This window comes from Solanum dulcamara, chromosome 3, assembly GCF_947179165.1.
Source record: "Solanum dulcamara chromosome 3, daSolDulc1.2, whole genome shotgun sequence".
Classification (NCBI taxonomy): Eukaryota; Viridiplantae; Streptophyta; class Magnoliopsida; order Solanales; family Solanaceae; genus Solanum; species Solanum dulcamara.
In genome coordinates, this window is record NC_077239.1 from 42,200,835 (window position 1) to 42,223,395 (window position 22,561).

General features: G+C 37.7%; 1 pseudogene; it reads right to left on the bottom strand.

Moving 5' to 3' along the window:
* Window positions 1–22,151: 22,151 nt before the first annotated feature.
* On the bottom strand, window positions 22,152–22,269 carry LOC129883812 (5S ribosomal RNA; annotated as a pseudogene).
* Between the last annotated feature and the right edge of the window lie 292 nt (window positions 22,270–22,561).

Genomic DNA, 22,561 nt, shown 5'->3' on the forward strand with positions numbered 1-22,561 from the left:
AAAGATATGATATTGTCCAAAGCACATAGTTTGCAGTACTCTATTCAACCTCATTCCACGAAGATGTATAGAGATTTGAGGGAAGTGTATTGGTGAAATGGCATGAAGTGGGATATTGCAGAATTCGTAGCTTAGTGTCCTAACATTCAACAAGTGAAAGTTGAGCACCAAAAACTAGGAGTTTGGCTCAAGATATAGACATTCCTACTTGGAAGTGGGAAGACTTGAGTATGGACTTCATTACTGGATTGACTCATACTTGTAGGCAACATGACTGTATTTGGGTAATTGTTGACCGAATGACTAAGTTAGCTCATTTTCTTCCTATTAAGACTTCATATTCATCTGGGGATTATTGTAGATTATATATCCGAGAGTTGGTTAAGCTTCATGGTGTTCCATTTTCTATCATTTAGAATTGATGTACTTAGTTTATATCTATGTTTTAGAGATCTTTCCAAAAAGGTCTTGGTACTCAAGTGAAGCTTAGTACATCTTTTCACCCTCAAATGGATGGTCAGGCTGATCTTAGCATTCAGACATTAGAGGACATGTTGATAGCATAAGTTATTGATTTTAAAGAAAATTGGGATGATCATTTGCCATTGATAGAGTTTTCTTATAATAACAATTATCATTCTAACATTGAGATGACTCCATTTGAAGCTTTGTGAGGTCGACGATGTAGATCCCCTAATAATTAGTTCAAGGATGGTGAGGTTGTTTTGATAGAACCTGAGTTGGTATTTGAGGCTATGATGATGGTTAGACTCATTAGAGAAATATTGGAGGCATCCCAAAGCTGAAAAAGTCCTATTCAGATGTGAGAAGAAGGAACTTAAATTTGAGGTTAATAATTGGGTTTACTTGAAAATCTCACCCATGAAGGGTGTGATGCATTTTGGTAATAAAAGAAAACTAAGTCCCTATTATATTGGCCCATATTTGATTTTAAGCGTATTAGTAAGGTGGCTTATTAGTTGGATTTGCCTTTTAATTTTGCATCGGTGCATCCGATATTCCATGTGTCTTTGTTGAGGAAGTTTGTTAGTGATCCTAGCTCCATTGTTCCATTGGACAACATTAAGGTTTAAGAGAGTCTTTCATATGAGGAGGTTCCGATTGAGATCTTGGAATGGTAAGTTAGAAAGTTGGGAAACAAGGAAATAGCTTAAATTAAAGTATTATGGAGGAACTAAGAGGTTGAGGGTGATACATAGGAAGATGTAGCCAATATGATGTCTCGATATCCTCATCTCTTTCCTTCAGTTTCTAGTAAAGGTATTTAGGTCTTTCATGATTTAATCAGCCCAAATAATATATTTCAGTTGTTCTCATGTTTTAATATACATTTATGTTTAAGAAATGAGTTTTGAGGACCACGGAGGGTCACCACGATCTGTGGTGAGGACCACAGACCGTTATGATATATTGGGTCTTCTCAATTATGATATATTTCAATTATATTAGCCTAATTATGCATGATTCACATCATATTGCATGATTTAAAGATGAATTTTAATGTCCCATGTTATATGCTAGTTTCAAGTATGATTTATGAGATATGATAATGATTTTCAAGCTATTTCAATGAAAGATTTATGAATGAGTTTTAAGATGCATTATGCACGGAAGTTTATGAATACCTTATAAAAGGTGATGAATTATGTTTTGATGATGTTTCAAGCAAATTTATGGGAAAGAGTGACTTGATATCCTTAAAGGTGACTCAATCCTCAAATGAAAGGGTGGCTTAATATCCTTAATGAGGAAGGTGACTTAAGACCCCAAAGATGCTTTGTGGAAGGTCTACACCAACATTACCTGAATTACATGATAGTGAGATATTCCTATTGACAAGTTTTCTATGAATTATTATTATGAAAAGCTATGATTGTTACAAGTATGAACTATGATTTTTGATAAGTATAATTTATGATTATGATTATGACATGATATGTATTCCGTGGGATGATATACTTAGCACCAACTGGATATGAGGTGGGGGCTCAACCTAAGCCCTAGTAGCAACATGTAGTCTCTAAAACTACGTTGCCACCATAGGTTTGCAAATATGGCTTAGCTAGTAGATCCACATATAACACTTGATTATAATAACAATTGGACGGAGCCTACTGTGTCAAGTAACCTCTCACCTTCTCAATATGCATATCGACAGATTCTATGTTATAGCTCACACGGTCTTAATGTTGGTTACTGTTGTCTCCCATATATGTAAGTTTTTATGATGATTATGAAGTTTTTTTGATGCGTTGACCAATAAGATAAATGTTTTAATGGTTTCATGAATTCACTCATGTTTTAAATATATTGGTCTTGCATCTCATCATTCATATTGATTATGTCGTATGTTTATTGTTCATGCATGTTCTCACATACTTAGTGTATTCTATGTACTAATGAATACTTTTGCCTATGTTGTATCATAATGTAGGCACTGCCAGTCATGTTCATCCTCCTCCTACTCGTTGCCAGAGTTATTCTTTTAGCTCCTTATTTTTGGTGAGTCCTCACAGTTTGAGGACATAACACTTATTTCTTAATTTGATAGTTTTAACTTCATTCTGTTATGTTTTCCATATGTGTGAGATAAGAGCTTGTCTTATGCCACCATCGAGTTATTAGAGGCATGTTAGATAGAAAGGAGCCTATGTTGTCATTTTCTCATTTTGAGACCTATGTTCTATTTGAGATTTTGCTTCCATATCTTGATTTTTGTTTATTTACTACATCTACCTTACGTATAATCATGAAGGTTATGCTAAGAGTCTTGGTTGGTGTCCTTAAGGATTTTAATTGTTGTGTTATGGCTAGGCCCTAGGCCGGGTCGTGATAGTACCCAAGATCATATATAGTCAGATGACATTCATATTAAGTCTATCATTGTCACCACCCAAGCCTAGGGCCTTTGCGTGATACGGCGAATAATTAATCTAAAGATACATGACCCAAGCCTCTTAGCATTCATTTAGCCATTCATGTGAAATAAAATAAATAAATAAGTGTAAACAAGGGGAAAGAAGGACTATGGAAGACATTGAAGTGGGAACCATAATAGTAAACCTTCAGCTTACACATGTCCAACAATGCTTCTAAATTTTAGATTTAGCAAGGGCTAAGACAAGTCCCTAGCTCACCCTCAATCAAAATAGAATGAAATGCCATAGTAAGCATTTAAAGGTCTCAACATATCATAAGATAGAAAGATAAAGGAGTATTATTCCCAAAATATGGGAACTCACCAAAAGTAGCCTTCAAACGAAATCTCAACTAGCCATGTGGAGGAGAACGTGGAAGAGCACCGATCACTACGTGGGATATTATGTAGGAAAAAGAGTATGCATTAGTACTTTTGAATATACTAAGTATGTAGGCACGCAATACAATGTAAAACATTTAGGACATTTATAAGGTAAAGTACGTAAATTAGTGCATCCATGAGTAATCAAGTAGATAGCATTTAAATCATACATACGTGGAAGATGACTATAACCAACAATAATACCATGTTAGCCTTCATAGGTCAAGTTTCCTTCACTATTCGCTACATCCAAAGGCACAGTGGAATTGGGATCACATACACACTTCCTCACCATAGAAACATGGAATATCGGATGAACCGAGGCTAACTCCAATGACAAATCAAGTTCATAGGCAACCTTACGAAAATGCCTTAGGTCGCTATACCTCTATTAGAATATCTATCCCAAAAGTACTACCCTTTACTACCATATTCCACAAACCTCGAGACCTAATAAAGAAACACCCAATACATCACATATTCACCCACATGTCATCAATACCACATTTAAGTCTAGTTCTATAACCATTCTAATACACCCATTTGAAACCCTTAACAAGAATTCATCAATAGCCTACTACAATCACTCACATATCTACAACCACGCATTCAAGGATACCTTTTTAGCGACTTTATGGCTCCTTTGAAGTCATCAACACTTAAGAATTTTCATATCTATCTTAACATCTCTACATATACATTTACATTAACTCCTACTAAAGGACACACACCCATACTCTTACCTATCTATTGTACATAATATGATCCCATCTAGCTCTTCCTCTATATCAATAACCTTAAATAGAATAAGCGTATTTCAATCGTAACAATACCTTAACTCATCTAGCGATAGCTATAGCCGTACTCAATATCATTCCTCTTGGTCCATCAATATTAAAACACATAACCGAACTTAGTAACGAAATATCTTATCTCCCCCTTAGGAAAAGACTTTACTCTCTTATCTCCTACCTATTTCTTCAACTCTACCAATGACAGATGAAGGTTTTGTTTTGATTTATCATCCACCACTAAAAATGATTTGGACCCATTTTGCACCACCATCATCAAAACCACTCAAATTCACCCAATCTATCCAACTGATGAACATCCCTTAAAATATTCTCTTCCCTTTATCAACATGAGCCACATTCCCTATTGACACCCTACTAAGCACATCAGCAACAACATTGGCCTTACCTTAATGATAATGCACACTCATGACTTATTATTTGAGAAATAACTTGCCTTTTGCAATTGATAAAATAAATCACCTATACTAGGAATTGGATACTTTCTCTTAATGGTCACCTTATTTAATTGACAGTAATATATGCATATCCAATGTGACCTATCCTTATTTATCACAAATGATACCGGAGTACCCCTTGGTGAAATACTTGGCCTTATGTATCCCTTCTCCAAAAATTCCTTTACTTGCTCTTCTTTAATTCCGTTGGGCCATTTTGTAGGGAGGAAATAGAAATAGGTTGGGTTTTAAGGAGAAGATCGCTATTGAGATTAACTTCCCTTTTAGGAGGGACATTGGGAGGAGGGGGTTGTCGAAAACACATTGGGAAACTCATTAATAACGGGAATCGACTCAAGAGAAGGACTTTCGGAGTTGACATCCCTTACCCTCAAATATGATAAAATAAACCGTTAGAATCAATTTTTGGGCCTTAAGATAAGAAATAGACCTACCCTTAACTACTAAACAATGACCCTTCCACTGGAGAATGGGATCAGTTGGGATTTAAAACTTGACTCTATGAGTCTATAAAATACACAAGCGTATGACACATGCAACCAACAATCCTAAGAATAACATCCAAAATCTACCATGTCAAGCTCAACTAGACCATAAGGAACAAATTTGTGCAAGATATACACGAGAAAACCCTTATAAACACTTCTAGCAATAACAGACTCACCAATGGAGGTTGACACCAAATAGGGTTCCAATAAAATTTTGGGAGATACATCAAACCTATTAGCAAGAAATGAAGTAACAAATGACAAATTGGCACTTTGACCTAATAATGCGTACATATCAAAATCAAAGACCTTAAACTTACTGGATGAAGCAGCCTGAGCCATCTCCCTTCTACTTCTGTAGTCACTGGATAGTCCCTCTTCTCATGTCCACTCTCGCCATAACCATAGCAACTACGTGTAACGGCCAAGCACTCCCTTAAATGGTTCTTACCATACAAGTAGCATGAGGTGTATGTCATTTCCTTCCAATCACTTTCCCTCAAATTCAAGCCATATGTTTCTACTTTTGACATCCTCTGACGGTTAAAGTCTATCCTACTCATAGAATTCCTTTGGCTTCCTCGTTTTCTTTTCTTACTACTCGTATTCAAAAGAGTCACCTTTTGTAGATTCAGTGAGCAGTCATAGCTTGAGCCAATAATAGGTTGGTATCATAAAATTCTGCATTAGTCACTTGTTCATCTAGAGGATTATTAGGGACTTGTTCCTTATTAGCATTAACCCCTCTTTGAATTAGAGCCTCGAGAACTGAAGGAACTTGGTCCTAGATAGCATCCATTGATCTAGGTTGAGGCACTATTCTTTGAGGCCTTATCTGAAGAACACAAAATGATTTGGTAGATAAGGGAATTCTTAGGACAACTCTAAGGCTCGACATGAATCATCAAAGAAGGAAAAGTTTTCTAAGAACCTCATAGTCTCCTATTCATAAATGTGGCACGCTTCAATACCATAACAAGGCCCTATTCGATGCGGTATGTTGAACTCCAAAGACCACTAAAAACCTTGGTCTCTTATACCAAGTTTATCACGACCCAATCCTAGAACCTAGACATGAAATGGTAAATGAAAAACCCCGAGGTACCTTATCTAAGCTATTTAGCATTCGTTTAGCCTTTAATAGGTATTACCAATATATAAATAAGAGGAAGCAAGGGGAAAGAGGAGCTATGGGAAACAATAAAATGGGAACCATAATAGTAAATCTTCAACTTAGATATGTCCAACAGTACCTCTAACTTTTAGATTTAGTGGGGGCTAAGATAAGGCCCTAGCTCACCCTCATTCAAAATAGAATGAAATTCCATAGTAAGTATGTTACAGCCCAAGCCTAGATCCTAGACATGACATGACAAATGTGAAACCCAAAGGTACCTCATCCAAATCTCTTCGCATTTAATTACCTTTTCATAAGTAATGATCATATACAATAAGAAAAAATAAAAGGAGAAAACAGGACTAAGGGAGAAAATCATAGAATGAGAGTCATCGAAATCAAAATTCAACTTATATATGTCCAACAATACCTCTAAATTATAGACTTGGCGGAGGCTAAGACATGTCCCTATCTCACCCTAAATCAATATAAAATGAAAAGTCCAAACTATAGTGTCTAAAGGTCTCAACACATCATAAGCTAGAAGATAGGGAGTATCACTCTTGAAACGTGGGAACTCACCCAATAGTAGCCTTCAATGATCTCTACTAGCCACGTGGAGAAAAGTGAGAAGGAACGTCGGTCCCTACATAGTAATAACATATAGGAAAAAGTATGCGTTAGTTCTTTGAATGTACTAACTATGTAGGAGTGCATTATACAATGGTAAATATTATATCATCATAAGGTAAAGTATATGAGTAGATGCATGCATGAGGCATCAAGTAAAGAGCATTTGAAATCTTTATTTATGAGATGATGACCATAACCGACATTAAGACCATGCAAGCTATTATATGCAATCCAACATAATGCCCTACGTTAACTTGGGGAGACTATTTTCCATGTAGAGCTCCATCAACTTTATTCATTTATTAATATTTAGGACTATTTGTTGATCCACTAGCCTAACGTACAAGGGTTCTTTTATTGGCACATAGTTAATTAGACAAGGGGTTGCTCCTAGGATTCCCTTACCAAATCCCACCTCAATGCCACATTCAGTGCTAAGTCAATTCCATGGAATATTTTAATACTTCAAAATAATCGTAGTATATGGCTTGATAACTCAAAAATTCACATTTGGTAGAATAGCTCTTTAAAATCTTTATTGATTCAAATATGTAGGAATGGTCCTTATAGCATAAACAATCCTTCATTCATATCATTTCATCATTTTTTCATTTTATAAGACTCCCTTTTCATCATAGAGGTTGAATTCATAAACATTCATTTGGAGTCAAAGCCTTCAATTCAAACTTCATTAAAAATATACTAAAACTAAGTGGGTTACATTGAATTTGTCTTTCAAAACATTAAAACCAATATTAGTATGCGTGAGAGTAAAGAAATGTACCAATTAAAATATACTTGAATAACCGTAGATAAATCAACAATTCAATGCATTTAAGAGACAATATAAGATATTTCTAGTCAACAATTTATGCATATGAAATCATGATATGAAAACCCATAAAATTTCATACTTCAATTAAATAAAAGACTTTTAGAATTCATTTGGGCTTTATGGATGAAAGGATCCATGAATCAATACTCACATATCTTGGGGAATAAAGCCCTAATGAAGCTTTGGAAATAGAGACTTCAAGGATCTTGAAATGAAACCATAGATTTTTCTTGAAACCCTTGGTAGAACTCTGAGAGAAAATAATTTTGTGTGTTTGTGTCTAACTGTGAGAATGACGTGTTTGGGATTGTTTAGACACTTAGATAGGGTCAACTCAGTCCTCAAAAATACCATACTTAGATGATAAAATATAGGGAAAGACCAAAATACCCTCTTTAAAATTGAGCCGGACAACCCCTATAACTTGACCCTACGAATCATTGAAGGGTCAACGAGTCATAGGAATGACTCATCCTATAGGGTTTTGGAAATACCCTGAAGATTGACCATTAGGAATTTTTCTACGACTCATCCCTACGAGTCATAAACATTTATACAAATCATAAAAGGGACTCATCCTGCAGGGTTGGAGGAACCTTGAGGACTTGGTCTCTGATCTTTCATGATAAGTCATTTCTACGACTAGTTATTTCTTCTACGAGTCATAGCATATGGACACTCGTATATACACCTGTTAGCTATATGATCAATCGACAACTACACATAATATGGATCCTATAAAGACCCAATACCTAGTCTCAAAACTGTCGCATAAATGTATATATATCAGGCAACATGTTCCCTGAGGAGTCACAACTATCAATAGGTAACATAGTACATAAGTCGACAGGGATATCATAGTGTCACGACCAAACCCCGTAGGCCGTGATGGGTGCTCGAACTGGACACACGTGTGTACCCCTACTGATTATAAGTAAACTAGTTTCCTATTCGACCCTTAGTGTACCAACAGATAAGAAAACATACAATCCAACAAGGCTTCCGTAGTGTAATATTTTACAATATGTCATATAGGCATAACTTACAAACGACCCACATACATATGTCTACAGACATCTGAGAATAGCAACCATATTCTATGGTAGGACAGGGCCCCTGCCGTACCCCTAAATAAGCAAATATATACATCCAATACTAAGTAGCAAAAACTCGGCTCCGATACAATGAAGCTTCTTCCAAACTGGCTGAGCAGAATCCTAAGCTGGCGGACTCTGAAAACCTGTTTCTGTACCTATGGGCATGAATGCAGCCCCCTAAAGAAAGAGGGGTCAATACGACATATGTATTGAGTATGTAAAGTACAAAGCATCATAAGGAAATTGCAGTTACCATAGGGGTGCAGGGGACAAGTATAAAATTTAATAGAGTATTGTACCTGCACCTTATAAAATAAGGTCATGCATACCAGTATCACACACCGTATCCAGCCCGCTCGGGGACTCAGTGTAACAAATGCATCATTTTATCATCGTAGACATATGCATACTATTAGTGCTGTGAAACGTACAGCCCGATCCATATATATATCAGGTTGGTGCCGAGGAGCATTCGGCCTGATCCATACATATAATATGTTAGTACTGAGGAACGTATGGCCCGATCCCTATACATATAATACGTTAGTGCCGAGGAACATATGGCCTAATCCCTATACATATAACATGTTAGTGTCGAGAAACGTACGGCGCGATCCCTATATATATATCATGTTAGTGCTGAGAAACGTACGACCTGATCCCTATATATATCATGTTAGTGCCGAGGAACGTACGGCTCGATCCCTATAAATATAACATGTTAGTGCTGAGGAATGTATGGCCCAATCCCTATATAATATAATAATGCATATATGTGCACGTAAACCTTGGTAATATATCAGACATCTCCCGAATGTCATCATAAGATATGTCAAAGAGCCTCTAGATATAGAAGCTTACACATCCAATTATCACTCAGTATGCAGAAGGCTCGAGGGTCATAGTTCAACTACTTCAAGGCCCTTATTATTCAAAAGTGAGTACAAGTCATGAGTCACACACAAAAATTATAAATGGAACTATCTCTAGCTCATATCACACATTGTTTCACTTATATTAAGACATTTCAAGAAAAGGAAGGGATCGACTTCACGTATAATACCTCCAGCCACATACACTACATATAATACACTCCATAACCACACCATAAACTCCAAATTGAAAGGAAAACCCTTACCTTACCCGAAATTGTCAAAGCTTGCCAAAATTCACCTCGGAAGTTCTCTAGTTGTGGCTGAAATTTCGTGGCTGCTTGTTACCCTTTTGATGCTTCTCCAAACAGAAAATTTAAATTATTAACACCTTCATATCATGTCTCAACCCTTACCAAAATGTGGGAGAAGATAACCAAGCCATACCTTGCTAAAACTTATCTCGGAAGTTCTCTTAACATGCTGAAAAGTAGCGGACTGTTTGTATCTCTTCCTTGCGTCCTCAAAATGAAATTTTACATTTATAAACACCTTTATATCACTCTAGGATACCTTAAATAATTAATTCATGGAACAAAATTGGGCCTTACCTTTTTTTTTGCTCAAACCCGTGACTACTCCCTCTAGCTCCTAGCATTTTTCTCTCTTTGTCTCTCACTTTCTAAGGTTGTAAAAAGATTAATATGATGACTTAATCATCAAATGGAATAGATATAATTTCCCTTAGGAGGTGACATGTGTCATACCCTAAGGGTGACATGTGTCATACCCTAAGGGTGACATGTGTCAAGCCCTTATTGGGCCTCCTAAATCATACAACCAATGAGGGGCTACCATGTGGCGGTGGGGTCCCCCCACCCCAAGCAGGTAGGTGGGTCACCTCCTTGCTTCATCTGCTGCCACATTGCACTTCCTCCTGCTTCTATGTGTCACTCTCCTCTTGCTGCCATATGTCATCCTCTTCTCTCCCTCGTGGGTTCGTAATATCGTCTTAACTTAAGAACTCATATAATCCCAGCTACGCAAGCTTAGTATATGCTCAAGTAGCTCAAGTGTATAAAACTTCTAAGTTAATAGTTTACGTAGATAAATTGAGTCCTACGACTCATTACTTTGCCTCCAACTCCTTCCAACTTCTCATGACTCTATTTCCAACCTTCCCTACTATGGGGTATCACATTCTCCCTTCTTTAGGGTTGTTTGATAGTATCATAGATTATCCGGCTCACATGATAACTTCTAAGTAGCTTAAGAAACATTCCGAGCTCAAAAGTGTGGGGTGTAACACACAACATGTAGGAACGCCCCACTATATATATATACGCAAGCCAACAAGTCTGCCATGACAAATAGGAACGTCCCAAAACATAAGTCATACTAGTATAGTTGGACAATATTTATATACAACCCACACATCTGTCTATAGACCTTTAAGAGTATTAACAGTATCATATGATGAGATAGGGCCCCATCGTACCCCAGGGGTAAATAAATATATACATCAAAAGAATCTGTACAAAAAGTCTAGGCTCCAGGATAATAGATCACTCCAAAACACTAATGGAAATCCTAAGCTGGCAGATCCCTAAAATGAGTATTTGTACCTACGGACATGAAATGCACCCCCCTCCCCCAAAGAGAAGGGGTCCGTATGAAATATGTACTAATTATATAAAGCATAAAATACAATAAAAAGTTCACATCTGAAGTAGAGATTTAAGAGATAATTATGATAATCAAGAAATCATTGTACTTATATTTTATAAATGAAACCATACATATCATTGTCATATGCCATACCTGGCGGATTATGGGAGTCAGTGAGTAAAGTCGTACCATCATAAAATCATATTATCATATCACATAAGCTTCTTGAAAATCGCCAAGTGATGTCTATTATCTATCACGTTACCAAATAACTCTAAGGAAGGGAGTATGTGATGCCCCATGAGAGTAAAGGTTGGAAATAAAGTTATAAGTATTTGAAAAGAGTGGGAGGCCAACTAACAAATCATGGAACTCGACTTGCTTGCGTAAGCTACTAACTTAGAAGTCCTACACACTTAAGCTACTTGAGTATACATCGAGCTTAAGTAGCAAGGAGTGCATAGACTCTTAAAACGAGATGAAATGACGAACCTACGAAAGCGAGCAAAAATTAGTTTCCGAACTTACGAAAGCAAGTAGGTGACAAGAAAGCAGGTGACTCACCTACTTGGGATGGGGCCCACACTGCCACATGGCAGTTTTGGATTGAAAGCTTGGACGAGGTGGCACCCTAGGAGGCTGCCACGTGTCACCCCTAGGGGTCTTCCACGTGTCACCTCCTAAAGAGGTGTATATATACATGTTGGCTGACTCTTAATTCATTTTCCATCCAAAAACATAAGCCAAAAATAGAGAGAAAACGTGAGAGAAGAGAAGGAGGCAGCCATGGATTAAAAGAGTTCAAGGTAAGTTTTCCAATGTTTTCCTCCGTGAATTAATTATCTACGGTGTTTCTCAAGCACGTGGAGATGTATATATGTGTTTTATAATACCTAAGGAATCATACCTTCAGATTTAAACTTGGAACAAATAAGAGAAAGTGCGAAAGAAGAAGAGGAAAACGTTGGAGGGCAAGAAGAGGAGCTACGGGTTTGGGGCTGCCAAGGTAAGAATCGGAGTTTCGTTATGTGAATTAATTATTTAAGGTATATAAAAGTTGTATAATGATGTTTTATAGCAAAAAAAATCCAATTTGGAGCAGCGGAGAAGTGGCACAAACAGTTTGCAACTTTCAGCACGTTAAGGGGGTTTCCGATGTTAATTTTCAGCAGGTTTGGGAAGCCGTTTGTTAAGGTATGACTTGGTTCTATTCTCCCACGTTTTGGTAAGGGATTTTAAATTATATGAAGGTGTTAATAATGAAAAATCATGGCTTGGGGCAGCACCAAACGGATAACAAGCAGTCTATGCGATTTCAGCACGTTTGAAAAGTTTCCAAGTTGCAATTTGGCAGTTTTGGCCAATTTCGGGTAAGGTAAGGTTTCTCCTATTAAGTTGGAGTTTATGGTGTTTTTATGAAGTGAATTATATGTTGTTTAAGTGGATTTAAATGTTAAAATATCATAGAAATGCTTGACGTTCGAAACAAACTAAATTGGGATCGCTATAGTTGAATTGTCGTCGAAGTAAAGTGTTGTGCTTGTGGTGTACTGCTGCAGGTGTGTGGGGGTTTGTTGCAAGGCCTAAATGTGTTCTAAAAGGGGTGTGGGTTATTATGGTAAAAGTAACATGACCACTCGTTTTGTATAAATAAAGGCTTTGCGAAATAAAGACTAGAAACCCTATTTTGGGTTGGTAATTGTCAGCAAGTTGTTTGGAGCTTGTGTTGCGTGATGTCTCCATGTTTTATATCTATGTGCTTCAGGGTGTTATTGTTGGTTGGTTTTAGTAATTGGGGATATAATTGGAAATTCGAAAAGGGCACTTTATAGGGGAGGTGCTGCCCAATTTTCGTTAATGCCTTAACTAATTAAAGAACTAGTCGAGGAGACGAATAAGGAAATAGGTTCCATGAATGTTAAGGTGAAACTGAGGGCATTGAAAATTTAAGGTTGTTGATACTCGCATTTCTTCCATGTTAAATAGGGTCGGAGGACGATGATGTGAACGTGATTAAGAGAAGTCCATACGAGGTATGTGAAGCTTTCTTTTGGCATTTTTTGGCATAGGTATGTAAAGCTATTCCTTCTTTTGGCATGTTTTGGTATAAGTATGTAAAGCCTATCTGTTCTTTCTTTTGGGCATGTCTTAGATCTAAGTGACAAGTGACAGGTGTATGAAGCTTGGGGTAACTCTATTCATAAGCTCTGAACATGATTCATGATTCATAATTCGTGTTCACTGTTGAATGTTCAGACTCTTAAAGTAGTTAAGCTTCCATTACTCAAGTCTTCTATATGCTGAGAAGTAGCGTATGTAAATTTATTCTTCCTCTCCTTTGGCATGACTTAGATGTAAGTATTGTGTATATGAATTTTGAAGTTATTCCACTCTTAAAACTCTGAGGGTGAGTTAAGACTCTTGTTCACTTCCTACTAATTAGAACTCCTGTAACAAGTTGAGTTATTACTTTTCAAGTCTTCCATGTGATAGGAAGTGGTGCATGTAAAGCTTGTCTTTTTCTGCTTCTTGAAAGACTAGACTAAAGGTTCTATAGGACATGGATTTTTATATAGTCCTATTTATAGATTTTGGATGTAACTCATGACTTGTACCCACTTTTGAATGATAAGAGCCTTGAAGTAGTTGAACTACGACCCTTGAGCCTCCTATAGGTTGAATAGTGTTTGAATGTGTAACCTCCTATACCTAGGGGCTCTTGAACATGCTTTATGATGATATCTAAGGGATGTTTGATATGTTACAGAATTTTGCGTGCACGTATATGCATTATGATATGTATATGGATTGGGCTGGACGTATCTCAGCACATTTTGCTATATAAGGATCGGGTCGTACATTCCATGACAGGTTATGCATTATACAGATCGGGCCATCGTACCTTAGCATTATTATGCATTATATGGATCGGGCCATCGTACCTCGGTATCATCATGTAATATATAGATTGGGCCATTGTACCTCGACATTATCATTAGATATGTAGATCGGGTCGTCGTTCCTCGGCATGTGCTTGCTATATACATAGATATGGCTGTACGTTCCATAGCGCTAATAGCATATATATGCCTATCATGATAGATAATGTGTTTGTAACACCGATTCCCTGAGCGGGCCGAATACGGTATGTGATAATGGTATACAGGACTTTATTTTATGAGGTGCAGGTACAGTACCCTATTAAAAGTTATACTTTGTTTCCTGCATCCCTGTTTCAGTTGTTATCTCAGTTAGTTATGCTTATATACTCAGTACATGTATCGTACTGACCCCCCTTTCCTCGGGGGGCTGCGTTTCAAGCCCGCAGGTACAGATGTTCATTTCAGAGATCTGCCAGCTCAGGATTTCTGCTCACCTATGATTGGAAATGCTCCATTATTTTGGAGCCTAGTTTTTTTTGTACTGTCCCTCCGGTGTATATATGTAATTGTTTATTCAGAAGTATGGAGGGGGCCTTGTCCCACCATATGTTACCGTATTATTCTTAGAGGTCTATAGACATGTATGTGTGGGTTGTTCATAAGTTTAGTTCAGTTGTGCCTATATGGCACGTTGTAAATGTTTTTACATTATGGCAGCCTTGTCGGCTTGTATTCTCTTCCATGATACGATATGAATAAAGGGGGCTATATGAACATGAAAAAGTTTTAACCCATTGGGGTTTTGGGGGGTTATATCTCATTAACCATAGTTCAATTTGGTTATATTTGAAAGTTATGTATACGGGGGTCCAAGTTGGACCCAAGTCGTGGCCCACGGGGTTGGGTCATGACAGAAGTAGAATCAGAGCAGTTCGTCCTTGGGTTGTCTGCAGACCATGTCTAGTAGAGTCTTGTTTATAGGTGTGTTGTGCGCCACATCTATAAACAGGTGGTTATAGGACATTTAGGATGTTACTCTTCTTTCATATCTAAAGATCGTGCAATAGAGCTGAGTCATAGGAAGTGAAATTCCTTATACTAACCTCTAATTTCAGTAGAAGGACAGCATTGATAGAAGAAAGTGATTGATGATATTGGAAGTTACCAAGCACGCAGGTAAGTCAAGGCACGAAATATATGTACCAGGTAAGGTATTGAAGTATGATTGAAATATGAAGTTGAAAACTGAAAGGAAAATAGACAGGGAAGTGTAACAGATGCAGTTCGAAGTTGGACATACGAGGTAAGCCCTATGTGGCTGTGATATGAGGTGATATTGAAAGCTTTGTGTGGCTGTGATATGAGATGAATATATATGTTGGCCTTGTAAGGCATTATTGGTATTTCATACGTGCAGATTTTGGGGATAGTTATGAAATATAGAGGAATTCTGCCGAAATTCTCCTAGAACAGGAAAAGGAAATAATAAGATTCGGCAAGAAAAGGAAACTTAGCCCAAACTATATTAGAACTTATCAAGTTGCTCATAAAATAGACAAAATTACTTGTAAATTGAACTTACCACCTGATTTGGAAACCATACGCCCAGTCTATAAGATATGGATGCTTCGCAAATGTACTGGTGATCCACCCAGAGTGAGGATGTGACTACAAGGAGAAAATTATCCTACAAGGAGAAAATTATTGCCATCTTGGATTGGCAAATTAAAAGGTTGCGAACTGAGGATGTGACTTCTGTCAAAGAAGTGTGGCAAAATAAAAACAAAGGGAAGGGATGACGTGAGAAGTCAAAAAGGAGATCGAGGAAAGATACTCGTACATGTTCCCTATATCCAAGGGTAATTTGAACTCCTAAATGGAGCGGATGGCGACTATTATAGAGAACACCCAAAATTTCCCCGAAACCCTATAAGACAAGTTACCATTCGAGGACGAATGTTCTCAAGGGGGGAAGGATGTTATATCCTATACTTCTGTACCTTGAGACTGTTCTTAAGCTTCTTGAAAATCGCCATATGATCCCTATTATCTATCATGTTACCAAATAACTTTAAGGAAGGGAGGATATGATGCCCCGTGAGAGTAAAGGTTGGAAATAGAGTTATAAGTATTTGAAAGGAGTTGGAGGCCAACTAACAAATCGTGAAACTCGACTTGCTTGCGTAAGCTACTAACTTAGAAGTCCTACACACTTAAGCTACTTGAGTATACGTCAAGCTTAAGTAGCAAGGAGTGCATAGACTCTTAAAATGAGACAAAATGAATAACCTACAAAAGGGAACAAAAATTAGTTTCCGAACTTACGAAAGCAAGTAGGTGACAAGAAAGCAGGTGACTCACCTACTTGGGATGGGACCCACGCTGCCACGTGGCAGTTTTGGATTGGAAGCTTGGACGAGGTGGCACCCTAGGAGGCTGCCACGTGTCACCCCTAGCGGTATGCCACTTGTAAATTCCTAAGGAGGTGTGTATATATATGTTGGCTGACTCTTAATTCATTTTCCATCCAAAAACATATGCCAAAAATAGAGAGAAAACGTGAGAGAAGAGAAGGAGGCAGCCATGGCTTAAAAGAGTTCAAGGTAAGTTTTCCAACATTTTCCTCCGTGAATTAATTATCTACGGTGTTCCTCAAGCACGTGGAGATGTATATATGTCTTTTATAATACCTACGGAATCATACCTTCAGCTTTACACTTGGAACAAACAAGAGAAAGTGTGAAAGAAGAAGAGGAAACCGTTGGAGGGCAAGAAGAGGAGCTACGGGTTTGGGGCTGCCAAGATAAGACTCGGAGTTTCGTTCCGTGAATTAATTATTTAAGGTATAGCACAGTTTTATAATGATGTTTTATAGAAAAAAATTCCAATTTGGAGCAGCGGAGAAGTGGCACAAACAGTCCGCAACTTTCAGCACGTTAAGGGGGTTTCCGAAGTTAATTTTCAGCAGGTTTGGGAAGCCATTTGTTAAGGTATGGCTTGGTTCTATTCTCCCACATTTTGTTAAGGGCTTGTAAATTATATGAAGGTGTTAATAATGAAAAATCATGGCTTTGGGCAGCACCAAACGGATAACAAGCAGTCCACGCGATTTCAGCAAGTTTGAAAAGTTTCCGAGTTGTAATTTGGCAGTTTTGGCCAATTTCGGGTAAGGTAAGGTTTCTCCTCTTAATTTGGAGTTTATGGTGTTGTTATTAAGTGTATTATATATTGTTTAAGTGTCTGGAAACGTGAAAAAATCATAGAAACGCTTGACGTTCGAAACAAACTAAATTGGAATCGCTATAGTTGAATTGTCGTCGAAGTAAAGTGTTGTGCTTGTGGTGTACTGCTGCAGGTGTGGGGGGGTTTGTTGCAAGGCCTAAATATAATCTAAAAGGGGTGTGGGTTATGATGGTAACAGCCACATGACCCCTCATTTTGTATAAATAAAGGCTTTGCGAAATAAGGACTAGAAACCCTATTTTGGGTTGGTAATTTTCAGCAAGTTGTTTGGAGCTTGTGTTGCGTGATGTCGCCATGTTTTATATTTATGTGCTGCTGGGTGTTATTGTTGGTTTGCTGAATTAATTGGGGATGTAATTGAAAATTCGGATAGGGCACTTTATAGGGTAGATGCTGCCCAATTTTCGTTAACGCCTTAACAAATTAAAGAACTAGTTGAGGAGACGAATAAGGAAATAGGTTCCATGAATGTTAAGGTGCAATTGAGGGCACTGAAAAGTTAAGGTTGTTGATACTCGCATTTCTTCCATGTTAAATAGGTTCGGAGGATGATGACGTGAACGTGATTAAGAGAAGTCCATACGAGGTATGTGAAGCTTTCTTTTGGCATGTTTTTGGCATAGGTATGTAAAGCTATTTCTTCTTTTGGCATGTTTTGGTATAAGTATGTAAAGCCTATCTGTTCTTTCTTTTGGGCATATCTTAGATCTAAGTGACAAGTGATAGGTGTATGAAGCTTGGGGTAACTCTATTCATAAGCTCTGAACATGATTCATGATTCATAATTCGTGTTCACTGTTGAATGTTAAGACTCTTAAAGTAGTTAAGCTACCATTCCTCAAGTCTTCAATATGCTGAGAAGTAGTGTATGTAAAGTTATTCTTCCTCTCTTTTGGCATGACTTAGATGTAAGTATTATGTATATGAAGTTTGGAGTTATTCCACTCTTAAAACTCAGAGGGTGAGTTAAGACTCTTGTTCACTTCCTACTGATTAGAACTCCTGTAACAAGTTGAGTTATTACTTTTCAAGTCTTCCATGTGATAGGAAGTGGTGCATGTAAAGCTTGTCTTTTCCTGCTTCTAGAAAAACTAGACTAAAGGTTCAATAGGACATGGATTTGGATATAGCCCCATTTATAGATTCTGGATGTAACTCATGACTTGCACCCACTTTTGAATGATAAGGGCCTTGAAGTAGTTGACCTACGACCCTTGTGCGCCTCATATAGGTTGAATAGTGTTGGGATGTGTAAGCTCCTATACCTAGGGGCTCTTGAACATGATTTATGATGATTTCTAAGGGATGTTTGATATGTTATAGAGTTTTGCATGCACGTATATGCATTATGATATATATATATATGGATCGGGTCGGATGTACCTCAACACATTTTGCTATATAAAGATCAGGTCGTACATTCCACGACAGGTTATGCATCGTATGATGGCCCTATCTGTATAATGCATAATAATGCTGAGGTACGACAGCCCGATCCGTATAATGCATAATAATGTCGAGGTACGACGGTCCGATTCGTATAATGCATAATCTGTTAGGGAACGTACGACCCGATCCTTATATAGCAAAATGTGCTGAGTTATGTCTGGCCCAATCCATATATATATCATAATGCATATACGTGCACGCAAAATACTATAACATATCAAATATCCCTTAGAAATCATCGTAAAGTATGCCCAAGAGCCGCTAGGTATAGGAGCTTACACATCCAATCACTATTCAGCCTATAGAGGGCTCAGGGTTGTAGTTTAACTACTTCAAGACCCTTAGCATTTAGGAGTGAACTTGAGTAACGAGTTATACTCAGAACTTACAACTAGAACTACCTCTACACTCAAATCATATCTTATTTGATTTACATTAAGACTTCCCATAAGAAAGAAGCGATAGGCTCTACATATATTACTGTTTCTCATATAGAAGCCTTAAACGATAATAAGTCAACTATTACAAGAGTTCTATTATCACGAAATGGGTAAGAATTATAAATTGTACTCGAAACTTCACGAATGGAGTTATTCCCATGTTTCATATGTATAAACCATTCATAAATTATATGTAAGACATGCCAAAAGAAAAGAAGATAAGCTTTACTTACTTATGCCGAAAACATGCCAAAAGAAAGCTTCACCTACCTCTTATGAGTTACTCTTTATCCCATTCGCCTCGTCGTCCTTTGAACCTATTCAACATGAAAGTAATACGAGTATCAACAACTCTTATCTTTCCAGCATCTTAGGTTGTACCATAGTATTAATGGAATATATTTCCTTAGTCGTTTCCCTGACTAGTTTTGTTATTTGCTAAGGCGTCGACAAAAATTGGGCAGCACCTCCCCTATAATGTGCCCTATCCAAATTTCCAATTAGGTCCCTAAGACCTAAATCAAACCAACCACAACAACCTGCAGCAATTCACACCAACAATATACAACATAAACTCCAAACGACTTATTCAAAAATACGATATCACAATAGGGCGTCTAACCTTTATTTTGTAACGTCTTTAACTATACGAAATGAGGTTTCATATAACTGAAACCAGCAGCATCCACACCCCTTTTATAATGTATTTAGGCCCTGAAACAATACATTACACCCCTGCAGCAACAACTTACAAGAACGGCACTTTATTTCGACGAAACTTCACTTCTAGCGACTCCTATTTAGTTTATTTCGAACGTCAGGCATCTCTATGATGTTTTCACATTTCCAGCTACTTAAACAATGTATAATACCCTATATAACAACACCATAAACTCCAATTTAAAAGGAAAGGCCTTACCTTACGTTAAACTCATCAAATTCACCAAAACTATCAAAGCGTGAAATCTGGACAGCCCACTGTCTTATATTGTCGCTTAGTTTCGAAGGGGTAATTGAGGGAAACAGGATTTGTGGCCTCAATGAAAGTTATAGACATGTGTATCAAGGTCCCATATAATTTTGAATCACCCCTACAACAATTTTGTACGAAATGATATGCCCAATATACCAACAGCAGTCCTTGTAGAATTACTAAAACGAAATCTGGGCTGCAGCTCCCTCATGCTTCACCACCATTTTTCGAGCAGAGAAAAGCAAAACTGGGTTGCAGAGTCTAAATAAAGTTTATATCCATATGAAATATATTTCCAAAACATCTTGAATCACTTAAAACTAAGACCTACACAAGGAGTTATACTCGTTTTACTAACAACAGTTTAATTCAAAAACGGGTCTGTTCCCTAGCGTTTTCTCTTTAAGCTTCTCTTAGTTTTCCAAGTGTAGAACTGAAAATATGGTTCCGTAGGCATCGTAATATACACATATACACCTCCACATAGTTTAGGAACACCGTAGATAACTAATTGACGGAGGAGAAATGAAGAACTCACCTTTAATTCTTCTAAACCATGGCGGCCTCCTTCCTTTCTTATTCTCCACGTTTTTCTCTCTATGTTTTGGGCTGATTTTGGATAAATAATGACTTAAGAGTCATTAGAATACATATATATGGTTCCTTAGGAAGTGCCACGTGTCAGCCCCTAAGGGGACATGTGTCAAGCCCTTATTAGGCCACGAATCCATACCTAGCCTCCAAGGCTGCCATGTGGCGGTGTAGGACCCACCTCAAGTAGGTGTGTTATCTACTTGTTCCAAGTAGGTGCATCACCTACTTAGTCAAAGTAGGTGCATCACCTGCTTGCTTTCGAGTAGGTGCTATACCTCCTTCCGGCTCTCCCGTGGGTTCGTAATCTCGTCTTACTTTAGGAGGCCATGTAATCCTTGCTACGTAAGCTCAACATATACTCCAGAGGATTATTTATGTAAGTCGTCCAAGTTGGTAGCTTACGTAAGTAAGTCAAGTCCTACGACTTGTTATTTTGGCCTCCAATTCGTTTCAAATCCTTATAGACCTATTTCCAACCTTCACTCTCAAGGGGCGTCACGTCCTCCCTTCCTTAGAGTTATTTAATCATGTTATAGATAATCTGGGTCACGAGACATCTTTCAAGAAGCTTAAGAAGACGTTCTGAAGCATAAAGATACGGGGTATAACATCCTTCCCCCTTTAGAACATTCGTCCTCGAATGTAAACCAAAACCTTCCTCCGGACCTTATACCGATTATATGGAGAGGTCCTCTATCCCATTGCCATAACATATACTTTCATCGAGCAATCAATATCAGAGTTCCAAAGGTTAGGATTACTTGTAGGGATAGGGAACAGGTGATATTTGTTTTTCATTTATTTTTTCTAGTTCTCTTACCACACATCATATTACTCTATATCTATGCCTTCCTTTATATCTTCCATACCTTTGGTTGCCTAGGTACGACAACTTAACACAATAATGAGGTGCTAATCTAGTCTAATTATGGGTACTCGAGTCACATAGCAATTTATTCGAAGCCACTTTCCATTTATTTTGATCAACAACTAGTTAGGGCTTATAGTCGTTTCCAATTCTCAAATATGAAGTACTTACCTTCCGACGCTCGGTGTCCCAAGATTTTTCATAGTCCTAGCCTTATTTCGGTGGGTACCACTTGTCCCTTTAATGAATTCACAGTGCGCTAGTTATTTTGCAAAGCTACATCCCCTATCTCAAAGGGTTTTATCATCTTTCATGATGGAGTTACGTATCCACAATACTTCTTTATATCAACAAAGCCATGCATGGCCAACGTGTATATATACATGCATATCATCTCATATCATAGCCACACAGGGCTTTCTAGGGAGTCACCCATTTCAATATTACTCTTGCCCAAACACGCTTAACTTCGGAGTTCTGATGAGATCCGATACGTTAGTGATGGTATAATCGCACCCTCCCCCATGGGGTGCATATCTACCAAAGAAGATGATGACCCAGCAGCTGATCCAGTAGGCCAAGCTGCACTGTCCAAGTTACCCTTATATTCTTATTACACGGATCACATCCTATCTTTAGCCACTTCCTCACAAGGCTTTACTTATTTTCATAACTATCCTCATTATATTCACATCATATCCTCTTCGCATTCTACCCCATAGTATAACACTTTTTAACTTTTTTCACGATTCTTACTGTGGGTTACTTACCCTTCTTAGTTAGTCTTATCCTTAATATATTGTTCTATCC